The sequence below is a fragment of the Cydia fagiglandana genome, chromosome 21 (genome assembly GCF_963556715.1).
Source record: "Cydia fagiglandana chromosome 21, ilCydFagi1.1, whole genome shotgun sequence".
NCBI classification, from domain to species: Eukaryota; Metazoa; Arthropoda; class Insecta; order Lepidoptera; family Tortricidae; genus Cydia; species Cydia fagiglandana.
The window spans coordinates 12,969,249-12,982,575 of NC_085952.1; the positions used below are offsets into that span (position 1 = coordinate 12,969,249).

At 37.9% G+C, this 13,327-nt stretch overlaps 1 long non-coding RNA gene across 1 annotated transcript; it reads left to right on the plus strand.

Annotated features, from left to right (window-relative positions):
• The first annotated feature begins 11,820 nt into the window (after positions 1 to 11,820).
• LOC134675382 (uncharacterized) lies at positions 11,821 to 12,222 on the plus strand. Its single transcript, XR_010099734.1, has 2 exons — positions 11,821 to 12,019; positions 12,086 to 12,222. It is a non-coding gene; the product is annotated as an uncharacterized LOC134675382 (long non-coding RNA).
• Positions 12,223 to 13,327: the final 1,105 nt, after the last annotated feature.

Consider the following 13,327-nt stretch of genomic DNA (forward strand, 5'->3'; position numbering starts at 1 on the left):
GTATCATAACTGATGTATGGGGTGAGCACTCTATTCTTACTATGTCTATGGTTAAAGAAACAAAACTCTTAGTAAATTGTTTCCTATAATGAAGACGCCTAAAACAAAGTGATAAGAGCTCGCGTTTCTCCGTGAATTGAAACGCCTATTGTATGTTTACATGTATCGTTAGAACCGTTTACATGATCCCTTCAGGAGATGCGAGGCAAACGGCTTGGATATGTGCGCTGTGCATACGAATTGTTACTCTGTTTAGCATACTCATCACGTTTGTACTGTAGTAGGGGGTCTATTAGCCCCCCAATTAATTGATAAGCTTGAAATGAATCGGGAAGGAGGTGCGAGCCCATACTATTGTACAGACCTGCAATAATATATTATTTTCTCTCATATGAAATCAAAAGCTAAAGAAGTGTTATTTTAAACGTCAAACTTCTATGAAATTATGACGTATTAGTAACACAAAAGGGAGAGATGACGGGAGATCGTGCGAAGAGCTGTGCCCGCCTTTACTTCCGATGCGGACGCCTTAACGTGACCACGACCGCGAAGATATAACACTTGCACTGTGTATGCTAACAACATTATTGTAGACTTTTCTTGGTCTAACTAACTCTATATGACATCTATTTCAATTTGTAATCGCTCACGACTGCGCTTGCATCTCTCGTTATTACGCGTTTTGTTAGAGAGTGAACATTATGTACCTAAAGTACCACTTAAATCATTTATTCAGTGACGTGGCATAAAATACTCGAAGATAATGAGAACATTATTCCGGGTATACGCTGACGTACGCAGTGTACCCTTACTTGCTATAGATTGATCGGCGGATTCATGCATAATACATTTGTATGCATGGATATTGTTCCGACGAGGCCGTACTGACACACATTATCATATACCTTTTGGTTTGGTCTTGTATTTTTCATTAAAAAAGTATTACACATATTTAGGTACATACGGGGAAAAATTAAATGATAATTTAATTAGAAGACTTAACCCTTTAGAAGTTTAGAGCAAACGGATATAAGACATGGGTTTCTCAAAACTTTATTATTTATTTATTATAATGGTTACAGTATACCAATTACAATTGCTACTACTTATACAATTATATCAATAGAATTAAAGAAATTCAACCACATCATAACATCATTAAAAATTATACAAATTATACGATAAAATAGCATATTACAAGTATCCATTCATCATCTATTTTATCATCATTATAAATGATTCATTACAATGATACACAGTTAAAAGCACCCACAATTTTAGTTTAGCCGCTGAAGAGTTTAAAAGGTTTAAACTTCTCAGCAAGTCATGCATTTATACTTTTAAAAGGATTACAACCGTTTCCAAGTTCCAACTTCGCTTTTCGATCCATCGTCTGTCTTTCTCATATTTAACAAAACTGAAAGAGACAACTCTCACGTCAAAAGTACCTGAAACCTTTTCACAAGCCTTTCTGGCTTTTATCACACACACTCGGAGCCCACAGACCATTTGATAAAAGATATTTATAGCCCGAAATCGAAAAGCTAATCTCAACCCTATTCTGTTAAGCTCAAAGTTCAAATTCAGTGTTCAGATGTAACAAAAGATTGCTCTTTTGCACATAGCCTTTCTGCTATCCTAATAGACAGGGTCGGAAACGTGACTACGTGTTTCTACGCCAATGCACTCCGAGGAAATGGGGTTTAAAAACCGGGCAAGTGCGAGTCGGACTCGCGCACGAAGAGTTCCGTACCATAATGCAACAAAAAAAAAAAAAAGAAAGCAAAAAAAACGGTCACCCATCCAAATACTGACCACTCCCGACGTTGCTTAACTTTGGCCAAAAATCACGTTTGTTGTATGGGAGCCCCATTTAAATCTTTATTTTATTCTGTTTTTAGTATTTGTTGTTATAGCGGCAACAGAAATACATCATCTGTGAAAATTTCAACTATCTAGCTATCACGGTTCGTGAGATACAGCCTGGTGACAGACGGACGGACGGACGGACGGACGGACGGACAGCGAAGTCTTAGTAATAGGGTCCCGTTTTACCCTTTGGGTACGGAACCCTAAAAACTAACATGACAGGCCACCGTATGGAAAAATGTATTAGTCAGTGTAGCCAATTCTGATTTATTAGTTTGATAAGGTTTTGAGGAATTAATGTGCAATGAGCTATATTAATACAAACCGGAGATACATTACGATACAAAAGCGAAAAGTTGGAAATTCGACACGAGTTGCGAATTACCTATTCGCACATGTATTGTACAACGGTTTACAGTAGAAGCCGCCGGTACATTCGCCATCAGATATATCGGAGCGTCCAAGGTGTTCACAATATCTGAGCACGCACTCTAACGCCTTGACAATAGAGGCGTGCTCAGATATTAGTGAGCACCTTGGCCGCTCCGATATATCTGATGGTGACTGTACTATAGGAGGAGCCGGAAAGCGAGAACTCTCCTCTCTCGGAAAGAGAGAAGAGAGAGAGAGAGAAAATTGACGTTTTCCGATGATGAACTTGCATTTCCCTTATTTATATAATCCCTAATGTAGCCAGCTTTATGGGCACCCTTCCGCAGGGGACAGATCCGGGGACCAGAGCGGCTACCGCGAAAACCGATATTCGCAAATTGCTTTGGAGTAAAAGAGATCTTTCTCTTTTAAGGCGTAATTAGAGTGACAGAGAAAAATCCCCGCAATTTGCGAACTTCGATTTTCGCGGTTATACTTAGCCCAGACAGGTAAGGCGGGTAAGTTTTGTTTATTTATTTATTTTATTAGTTTTAATATAATAAGGTGGTTCGACTAGGTTACTCAAAACTTAACTCTCGCAGATGGCACCACTTTTGTGTTTTATTTAACTTAACTTTAATAATAGTTTATAAGTTATGTTATTGAATAAATGCTGTCAGTGTAATCTAGGTATATCCTATTGTACAAGATGCCACGGGTATAGTCTACACGCCGCAATTCAAATTGGGCTACCGAGATTGAGTCACGTATACTATTATCCCGAAAGTTAAGACGAAACAGGAGCTGAGTTTTAAATATTTTAGGAAAATATACCCGTCTCGCTAACGGAAGCAGCTCCTTAAACTAGTATAGTACGATAAGGACAAGGCGAAAGATCCTGCGTAAAAATCTTAAAAATCGAGGTTTCGTACTCGACTGTTTCCTCCTCCAAAACTTAACAAATCGTAACCAAATTTGGAAATCTAAATGATTACGAAATTATCTGTGTCGGACCGTTTTGCTTTTTTGGCTAATTGATGTCAGTTTTGAATACTACACGCCTCTCATTGCGGCATAGTCAATGAGGCCATTATGGCCATTTTTGAAGGGCTCTAGCGCCTTAAAAAACAAAAATATCAAAAAAAGAATCCGACACAGATATTGACAATATTAATCTGTCATTGCTCTAGCATCAAAACCCACGGAGGAAACAGTCGAGTACGTTTGTATGGAGAAATGCCCACTCCTGTTGGCTCTTAAAGGAAGGAAATACGGTATCCATTTTTAACCGACTTCCAAATCTCAAAGAAGGAGGTTATCAATTCGGTTGTATGTTTTTTTTTATTTTTTTTATTTTTTTTTATTTTTTTTTATGTTTGTTACTCCATATCTCCGTCATTACTAGATCGATTTTGAAAATTCTTTTTTTGATTGCATGTATATGCATACAGATTGGTCCCGTTTTTGTTAAAACCCAGTTCTGATGATGGGATCCATGAGGAATCGAGGGAACTCCTCAAATCTTAAAGGCATACATATAGTGATTTTTGGGTTTTTATCAACAAATCAAGCATATACACCCAAAAAAGTGACATTTGATGAAGTGGAACTGCTGAAGCATATCGCCAAATTAAAAACAAAATTGTCATCTTTTATTTATGCATTGAAAGAGCTTAAGAGATCGACTGATTTTCAGTCCGCGCTTACCGCATACTATGCGTACGCCTACTCGTGGCTTAAGTATGGTATAATACTATGGGGAAATAGTACAGATGTGAAAGATTTATTTATACTTCAAAAAAAATGTATTAGAATATTAGCAAATATTTACTGCCCAGAAAGCTGCTTAGAGTATTTTAGGGAATATAAACTTCTCACGCTGACCTCTATATATATCTTGGAGATGGGTAAATTTGTTAGAGAAAACTCAAACCTATTTACCTGTATCGAAAATCAGCCGCGGCGATATGAATCCCGATTTAAAAATAACCTGGTAGCAATAACAGGCTCTAAATTAAAATTATACAGCTCAAGCCCGTACGCCATGGCCATAAAAGTGTACAACAGAATAGATGACAGTATAAAAGCAGAAAAATGTAACAAAACCTTTTTGACTAGACTTAAAACTTATTTGATTGACAAATGCTACTACAATTTAGAAGCTTTTTTACTGACCAGTCTCTTTAGCAACACCACTAATTTTGTGCACTAATTTTAAATTCGGACATTATTATCTGTATTCTTACAAACCTTACTAGGTTAAATTGAATCAATTTGTTGACATATTGCATTTAAATATTAACTTGACATCACTTAGCTCCACTTGCACCATCCCACTAACTCGGGGATGCTCGGGGTTAACCGGTTAAACCGTTAATCTAGTGTCAAATTGTACTGGTAACCATGGTAACTCCAGGTTTAATCGGTTAACCCAGGTTTATTGAATGGTGCAAGTGGCCCTTAATAATTAATTCGTTGCCTATTTGTATTGAATACACATACTGACAATTAACTGATTCAATTCGACTTTCATATAAAAACTTGACTTACTTTCATATTATACGCATAGATTTAAGATTAGATCCTAAGCATGTAATATTGCTATGCCCTCACAGGGTCCATGTGGAACTACCCAGACATTGTAATATCTATAGAAATACCATGGTTGCAATAAATAAATATGATATGATATGATATGATGATGATCAGAACGGAACTCTTTAACGACGCATAGTTCACGGTTGGCGATTTGTCCTCTTCGTTATGTTTGTTAAGCAAGTTAAGTTTTTAAGCCACATTTTTGTCAAGCTCGAGTTCTGATGATGGGATCCATGAGGAATCAAGGGAACTCCTCAAATCTTAAAGGCATGCGTATAGAGATTTTTGTATTCACACCAGAAACTCAAGCATTTTCATTAAAAACTGTTGCATTTGATGAAGTGGAACTGCTGATGATGATCAGAACAGAACTCTTCAACGACACATAGTTCACGGTTGGCGATTTGTCCTCGTCGTTATGTTTGTTAAGCAAGTTAAGTTTTTAAGCCACATTTTTGTCAAGCTCGAGTTCTGATGATGGGATCCATGAGGAATCACGGGAACTTCTCAAATCTTAAAGGCATGCGTATAGAGATTTTTGTATTTACATCAGAAAATCAAGCATTTTCATTAAAAACTGTTGCATTTGATGAAGTGGAACTGCTGATGATGATCAGAACAGAACTCTTCAACGACGCATAGTTCACGGTTGGCGATTTGTCCTCGTCGTTATGTTTGTTAAGCAAGTTAAGTTTTTAAGCCACATTTTTGTCAAGCTCGATTTCTGATGATGGGATCCATGAGGAATCAAGGGAACTCCTCAAATCTTAAAGGCATGCGTATAGAGATTTTTGTATTTACATCAGAAAATTAAGCATTTTCATTAAAAACTGTTGCATTTGATGAAGTGGAACTGCTGATGATGATCAGAACAGAACTCTTAAACGACGCATAGTTCACGGTTGGCGATTTGTCCTCGTCGTTATGTTTGTTAAGCAAGCTAAGTTTTTAAGCCACATTTTTGTCAAGCTCGAGTTCTGATGATGGGATCCATGAGGAATCAAGGGAACTCCTCAAATCTTAAAGGCATACGTATAGATTTTTTTGTATTTTCATCATAAAATCAAGCATTTACATTAAAAACTGTCGCATTTGATGAAGTGAAACTGCTGATGATGACCAGAACAGAACTCTTCAATGACGCATGGTACACGTTTGGTGATTACGAATTTCGATTTTGACTTGGACTGGGACCCGGACTCGGAGTCATACCCGGATCCGGTTCGGACCCGGACCTGGACTCGGATTCGGACCCGGACTCGGAACCGGACTCGGACCCGGACTCGGATCCGGACTCGGACCCGGTCTCGGACCCGGATACGGACCCGGACTCGGACCCGGACTCGGACCCGGACCTTGACCCAGAAAACCACTATGATACCTTAACTAAATAAACAACTATGATTACCTACCATAAAATTAATGTAGGTATAAAGTACGATGATGCCAATCTTACTAGCCCCACCCGCTTAAACCCCCGTACACCGCACGGCATGCGCCATTAAGTGGGTTAGGTTAGGTTTGAACTGCGATCCTCACAGAACCGAACAAGGATTAGGTTAGGTTAGAACTGCGAGCCTTACAGAAACGAAATGCTACTTGAAAAGTGGGTTTGATTAGGTTCGAACTGCGAGCCGCACAGAACCGAACTGCTATCTGAGGAGTGGGTTAGGTTAGGCTAGAACTACGACCCTCATGGCTCCTCTTCACGATGGGCCAACGCCGGCCACTCCAAGGGACGCATTTATGCGTTAGAGGGAGCAAGTGATATTGCTATCTCATTCTACCGCATGGCTGCGTCCCTTGGAGTGGCCGGCGTTGGCCCATCCTGTAGAGGAGCCATTATACAGAAGCGAAATGCTAGTAGAAAAGTGGGTGGTTTTACCTCCTTTTCTACATAGTGTACCATCTACAATAATCTTTCATCGGCCCCCATGGAAGTCGGTTTTTTTTTCTTAAAAATTATGTAATTTACAAAGAGGTCTATTCAGTTTTAACAATGTATTACTGGTTTTGATACAAGCGCTCTTGGCCTAGCGGTAAGAGCGTGAACTTTCAATCCGGAGATTGCGGGTTCAAACCCCAGCTCGTACCAATGGGTTTTTCGGAACTTATGTACGAAAGCCTATGTACGAACATAGGCTTTCGTACATAAGTTACGTACGAACGTAGGCCTATGTTCAGCAGTGGACGTCTTATGGCTGAGATGATGAGATGATGTACGAAATATCATTTGATATTTACCAGTCGCTTTTCGGTGAAGGAAAACATCGCGAGGAAACCGGACTAATCGCAATAAGGCCTCTAGTTTACCTTCTGGGTTGGAAGGTCAGAAGGCAGTCGCTTTCGTAAAACTAGTACCTACGCCACTTCTTGGGATTACTTGTCAAGCGGACCCAAGGCTTCCTCGCTGAATCGCAATGCTTATTCGTTGAGCGAGGAAGCTGCCAGCTCTTTTATCCCCAGTGGCAGTGGCATCAACCAGCCGCTCGTCCAAATCTGCAAATAAACTCTCAGCGCGCGGGCCCCGCGGACCGAGGGTCTCAACCAGTGGCGAAGTTAGGCGTGGGCGAAGTGAGCCCACGGCCTCGCGCCCCTACGCGGCCACGCGCGAGGCCCCTTCGGGCACAGGGAAAGAAAAGGGCCTCGCAGATGCGACTTCACTCATGGCTAGATTAATTTACGCTACACCACTGGTCTCAACTCAACACAACAAAGTTGTAATCCAGAACGAATTCATATCCTATAATTAATATTAGAATACGCCTGCTAGGTGAGCTGAGTAGAAGTTTAATTCACAGTTAAAAGACACATCAAGACTGTTTACCTTTTCTCTAATGCTAAAAAAACTGGTCAAGTGCGAGTCGGACTCGCGTTTCAAGGGTTCCGTACATCACACAATTTTCAACAAAAATTTTTTTACGTGAAACGTGACGTGAGTGAAACGTCTTGAAAAACCCGAATGGGTCAGTCAAAAACCAGATGTAACATGAAGTTTTCTGGCGTGGTGGCTTATATCTCTAGAACTCTGAAGATTAAATGCCGAACAATAGTACAAGTGTCCAAATGCGAAGACTGAAGACCGAGCTCCGCGTAGAGCTGAAAACTCGGAGCGTCCGACGGGTCGCGCTTCCTACAACTTCCGAAAGTATTTTAAAAGCGAAGGCCGAAGAGAGACAATACCTACATGCTGGTCAAAAAATAAGTGCATTCCCATAGCCGGGGAGGTTTTGGGAATATACTGATCATCTTTTAGTATGGGACCATCCCCGAAATCACGAAAAAAAATGTATCCCCTCATAGAAAACGGACCAGCCAAAATGTATGAAACAGTCAAATTTTTCTTCGCGATTTCGGGGTTGCACGTTGGCAACGGGAATACTTAGTTTATTTTTTGGCCACCCTGTATAGTGCTTTTTAAAACACGTAACAATACAATAGTAACCTAATCAATCAGTGACAGTTGACATACGATAGATACATGTTTTCTCGCCTCGGCAACCTAAATCGCCGGGGTTTCACCACCATATTTTATGACTTAATCGAACTTTTGAATTCAAAAGCGTTATTCTTCTCTTTCAAAAACGTTGAAGAGCATGAGAAACCTGCTGATAGTGATTATACACAAACAGATATCGACGAACATTGTAGTCCAATGCGTAATGATAGTGGTAAAGAACGCAGTACAAATAATACTTTTTTTCGCTCCTAAACTGAAACCAATAGTCAGCTTTGAAATTCTACACCAAAATATTGCAAGTGTATTACAGAAACGAGAATTACTAGAACTTACTTTGCTAGAACTACGAGAAGAGAAAATAAATCCCGATGTTATTTGTTTGTCGGAGACGTTTGTCAGAAGGGGTTGTGAATCCAACGTGCAAATAAACGGCTATAAACTAGCTTCATACTTCTCAAGGGAAAAAAAAAGAGGAGGAGTATGTATTTTTGTAAAATTAGGCATCCCTTACAAAGAATTAACAAATATTAATAATCTTGCCCGTGAGAATATTTTCGAATGCTGTGCAATAGAAATACCGTATAATCAACTCATAATAGTCACTTTGTATCGCACTCCAAATTCAGACGTAAATGAATTTCTAAGAGAACTTGATGCACTCCTATTCCTTCTCGACAAAAAAAAGAAAAAAATTGTTCTAGCAGGGGATTTTAATATAAATATTTTAATTGAAAATAAAACAACGTCTAATCTTCGTGATCTGGTCCAGTGCTATAATCTTAAATTTCATATTACAGAGCCTACGCGTCTTAAGTCTTGTATAGATCACATTATGAGCAACGTCAAGGAAGCTGAAGGTGAACTTTTGCCGCTGGGTCTGTCTGATCATGAAACAGCTCAATTATTGAAAATTCCCGTTAAAAGCAAGCCCACTCAAAAAACCATATCATTCATGATTAGACGCGACTATAGCTTGACTAACATATGTAAGTTTCAAGAATGTTTAAAAAGCTTGAGTTTTTCGGAAGCACTTGAGGCTTCAGACATGAATGAAGCCTTCAGTAAATTTCATGATATTTTCTGCCTGTTCTACGATCTATGTTTTCCATTAATAAGATGTAAGGTTTCATCTAATTATAGAGCACCGAAATGGATAACAAAGGGTCTTAGATTATGTTGTAAAAGAAAACGGACCCTACGCTTCAAATACTATACACATAGAACGCTACAAAATAGATTCCAATACAAAACATACTCTAGTATTCTACAGCACTGTATAAATAGGGCTCAAAGACTATACAACCATAAAGTTATACGGAACTCTGCAAGCAAAAGCAAGGCGTGTTGGAATATCATTAAAGACGTACCGGATACTTACGCACCTGATAATGCATTTATTAATCAAATAAATAAAGACGGCAACATTATAGAGAATCCTGACAAAATAGCAAACGAATTTAATAAATATCTGATAGAACTTACAAAGACTGATGAAAAGACAGCCTCAAGGAACACTAATACCACATTCATAGCCTCCACCATATTCCTTACCCCTGTAAGCTACAGTGAAGTGAGTAATATAATTCGATCATTGAAAAACACTAAGTCGACGGGGTATGATGGAATAACAACCCAGATTTTAAAAACATGCATTGAAGAACTAGTTCCTGTCCTGACCCATTTAGTGAATGTTTCTTTTGAGTTAGGAAAATTTCCAGATGCTCTAAAAGTTTCCGTAGTAGTGCCGCTATTTAAAAAGGGAGATAAAGCCCTCATGAATAACTACAGACCAATAACACTGATACCGATTATTTCGAAGCTATTTGAAAAGGCAATTCACATCAGGATTATGTCATTCCTAGAAAAGTATAAAATATTAAAAACTGAACAGAATGGGTTTCAAAAAAACAAATGCACTACGCTTGCTACATTTAACTTAATTAATAATGTGACAAGAAATTTAGATAATAATACACCCACTGCTGTTATATTTTTTGACATGACTTCGTGTCGCATAAACTTTTAATTCAAAAGCTTCATAACTATGGAATAAGAGGTCCAGCATTAGGTTGGATTACATCCTACTTATCAAATAGACAGCAATGTGTCGAAATCCGGGGCTATAATACATCAACGTTAACTCATCATAGATCCTCGTATCTAGTGAACACCGTAGGGGTGCCGCAAGGCAGTGTACTTGGACCGCTACTATTTTTATTATATATTAATGACTTACCTGACATAATGACACATAAATGTACGCTGTTCGCGGATGACTTATCGATAATAGTGACTTGTAATAATAGTAGACATTATAATGATGATATAAATAGCACAATTAAATTAGTTATAGAATGGCTGACATCGAATAATTTGACAATTAACCTCGAAAAAACTCAAATTGTACAGTTTTGCAATGTAAGAAGTAGAAATATGACATTAGATGTACACTATAATAACACTCAAATCAGAGAAGTTGATGTTGTAAAATTCTTAGGACTAATGCTAGATAAAAATTGTAATTGGAAGAACCATGTTGATGTAGTCTGTAGTAAACTTATGACCTTTGTATATGTGTTAAGGCGCCTTCGTAATATTTCCGATTTAGACACAATCTTTATAGCTTATCACGGATATGTCGAGTCAACATTAAGATATGGTCTAGTTCTTTGGGGCAATTCTACTGACATTGAAAGGGCATTCATTGCCCAAAAGAAATGCTTAAGGGCAATGTTTGGTATGCCCACGCAAGAGTCATGTAAACCTTTATTTGAAAAATATGCAATTCTGACATTACCGTGTTTATATATGTTTGAGGCAGCTGTCTTTGTAAAAAAACATCCAGAACTATTTAAGAAAGCTTCAGAAATATACCCACGAAGTACAAGAAATCAGGATAGACTTGTGTTAGATATAGTTCCTAATAGTGCTCTCTTTATGAAAAATAGTTACCACATGTGCATCACTATTTTTAACGCAATTCCAGACAATTTTAAAGCTCTCCCTTTAAATTTATTCAAAAGTAAGCTCAATTAATGGTTTAAGGAACAAATGTTTTACTCAACGAATGCCCTCTTCGACAGGAACACATAATACATGTATATATGTATACTTTATGTAAGTCTAGTGATTAAATAGTAGTTAAATTTAAGTCTAGCTTTAAGATTACTTTGCATGCTATTGTATAGCAAAATATGTCTGTGTACTGGATTTTTTTTTCTATTTATTTACCACCTATTACTGTACCATATTTTATGCGAATAAAGAACTTTACTTTACTTTACTTTACTTTAGTACTACAAGTGCCATTGCGACTATGTGCCAGATACAGCTTAGTCGCATTTTTTGCCTTCAGTCCGACTCACGCTTGAAGTTACGGGACGCTTCGGGCCTTTGGTCTTATGCGGATATCGGCCTAGGGCCTTCGCAATAGCTGTCTACATCACGTTTCACTTAAACCATTGCGGCTGTGTCCCTAAAAAAGCGGCCAAGTGCGAGTCGGACTCGCCCATGAAGGGTTCCGTAACAGCAAGTAACACAATAAAATTGCGGTTTAAGGTTTATGACGTATTAAAAAAAAACTACTTACCAAATCTTGTTCAAACCAATTTTCGGTGGAAGTTTGCATGGTAATGTACATCATATATTTTTTTTAGTTTTATCATACTCTTATTTTAGAAGTTACAGGGGGGGGGACACACATTTTACAACTTTGGAAGTGTCTCTCGCGCAAACTATTCAGTTTAGAAGAAAATGATATTAGAAACCTCAATATCATTTTTGAAGACCTATCCATAGATATCCCACACGTATGGGTTTGATGAAAAAAAAATTTTTGAGTTTCAGTTCTATGTATGGGGAACCCTAAAAATTTATTGTTTTTTTTCTATTTTTGTATGAAAATCTTAATGCGGTTCACAGAATACATCTACTTACCAAGTTTCAACAGTATAGTGCTTATAGTTTCGGAACAAAGTGGCTGTGACATACGGACGGACAGACAGACAGACAGACAGACAGACATGACGAATCTATAAGGGTTCCGTTTTTTGCCATTTGGCTACGGAACCCTAAAAACGTAACCGCATTTTTGTTCTTAAATCCGACTCACGCTTGACTTTAGATTTCTAATAGGTTTTCCTATCATCTTTAAGTAAAGTACTATTTTGTGTATTTTTTTCAGAATTTTAGATCTAGTAGTTTCGGAGATAGAGGGGGAATGGTCATTTTTTGTCTATTTTCTTGAATAACTTCTAAACTTTTTATCGTAAATTTATAAGAAAAATATATTTGAGATTCTCACAATGAGCTCTTTTGTTTGATATGTAACACGATATAGTTTTCAAAACTTGGTTTTTTAATTTTATACTTTACCCCCCAAAAGTAGCCCCTATGTTTAAAATTTATTTGTTGACGTTACATATCCGTCTTTGGGTCACAGACTTACATATGTGTACCAAATTTCAACTTAATTGGTCTGGTAGTTTCGGAGCAAATTGGCTGTGACAGACGGACAGACGGACAGACAGACGCACGAGTGATCCTATAAGGGTTCCGTTTTTTCCTTTTGAGGTACGGAACCCTAAAAACGAACATAGAAGAAAAGACATATATGTAACTCCGTATAAGATGAATAAAGTCTCATGGAAATCAAGAAAAAGTAATTCTCGGATAGATGGCGCACACAACTTTGGCCTGTGCTCGGATAGATGGCGTTGACGACACCGTAGGTCGAAATAATATAAAAATAATAAAATCATTTATCCATTGTATACATTTTCATTATGAATTTTAATTGTGTGTCGATAGATGGCAGTAAATTTACTGTGACTACAAATTTACTATAACAGGACCCCTCTATCTATACTATCTTATTCTCTTTGATATAAGTTTATCCCATGTTATTTTCAGATTGATCGTTTCGTAAACTGTTCGGCCGCAAACTTGTGTTAAACCTATTTAGTTGGGAATTCCAACTTGGAATTGAATAAAAGTAAGTTCCTTATTGCTATACAAGTATTAACTTTG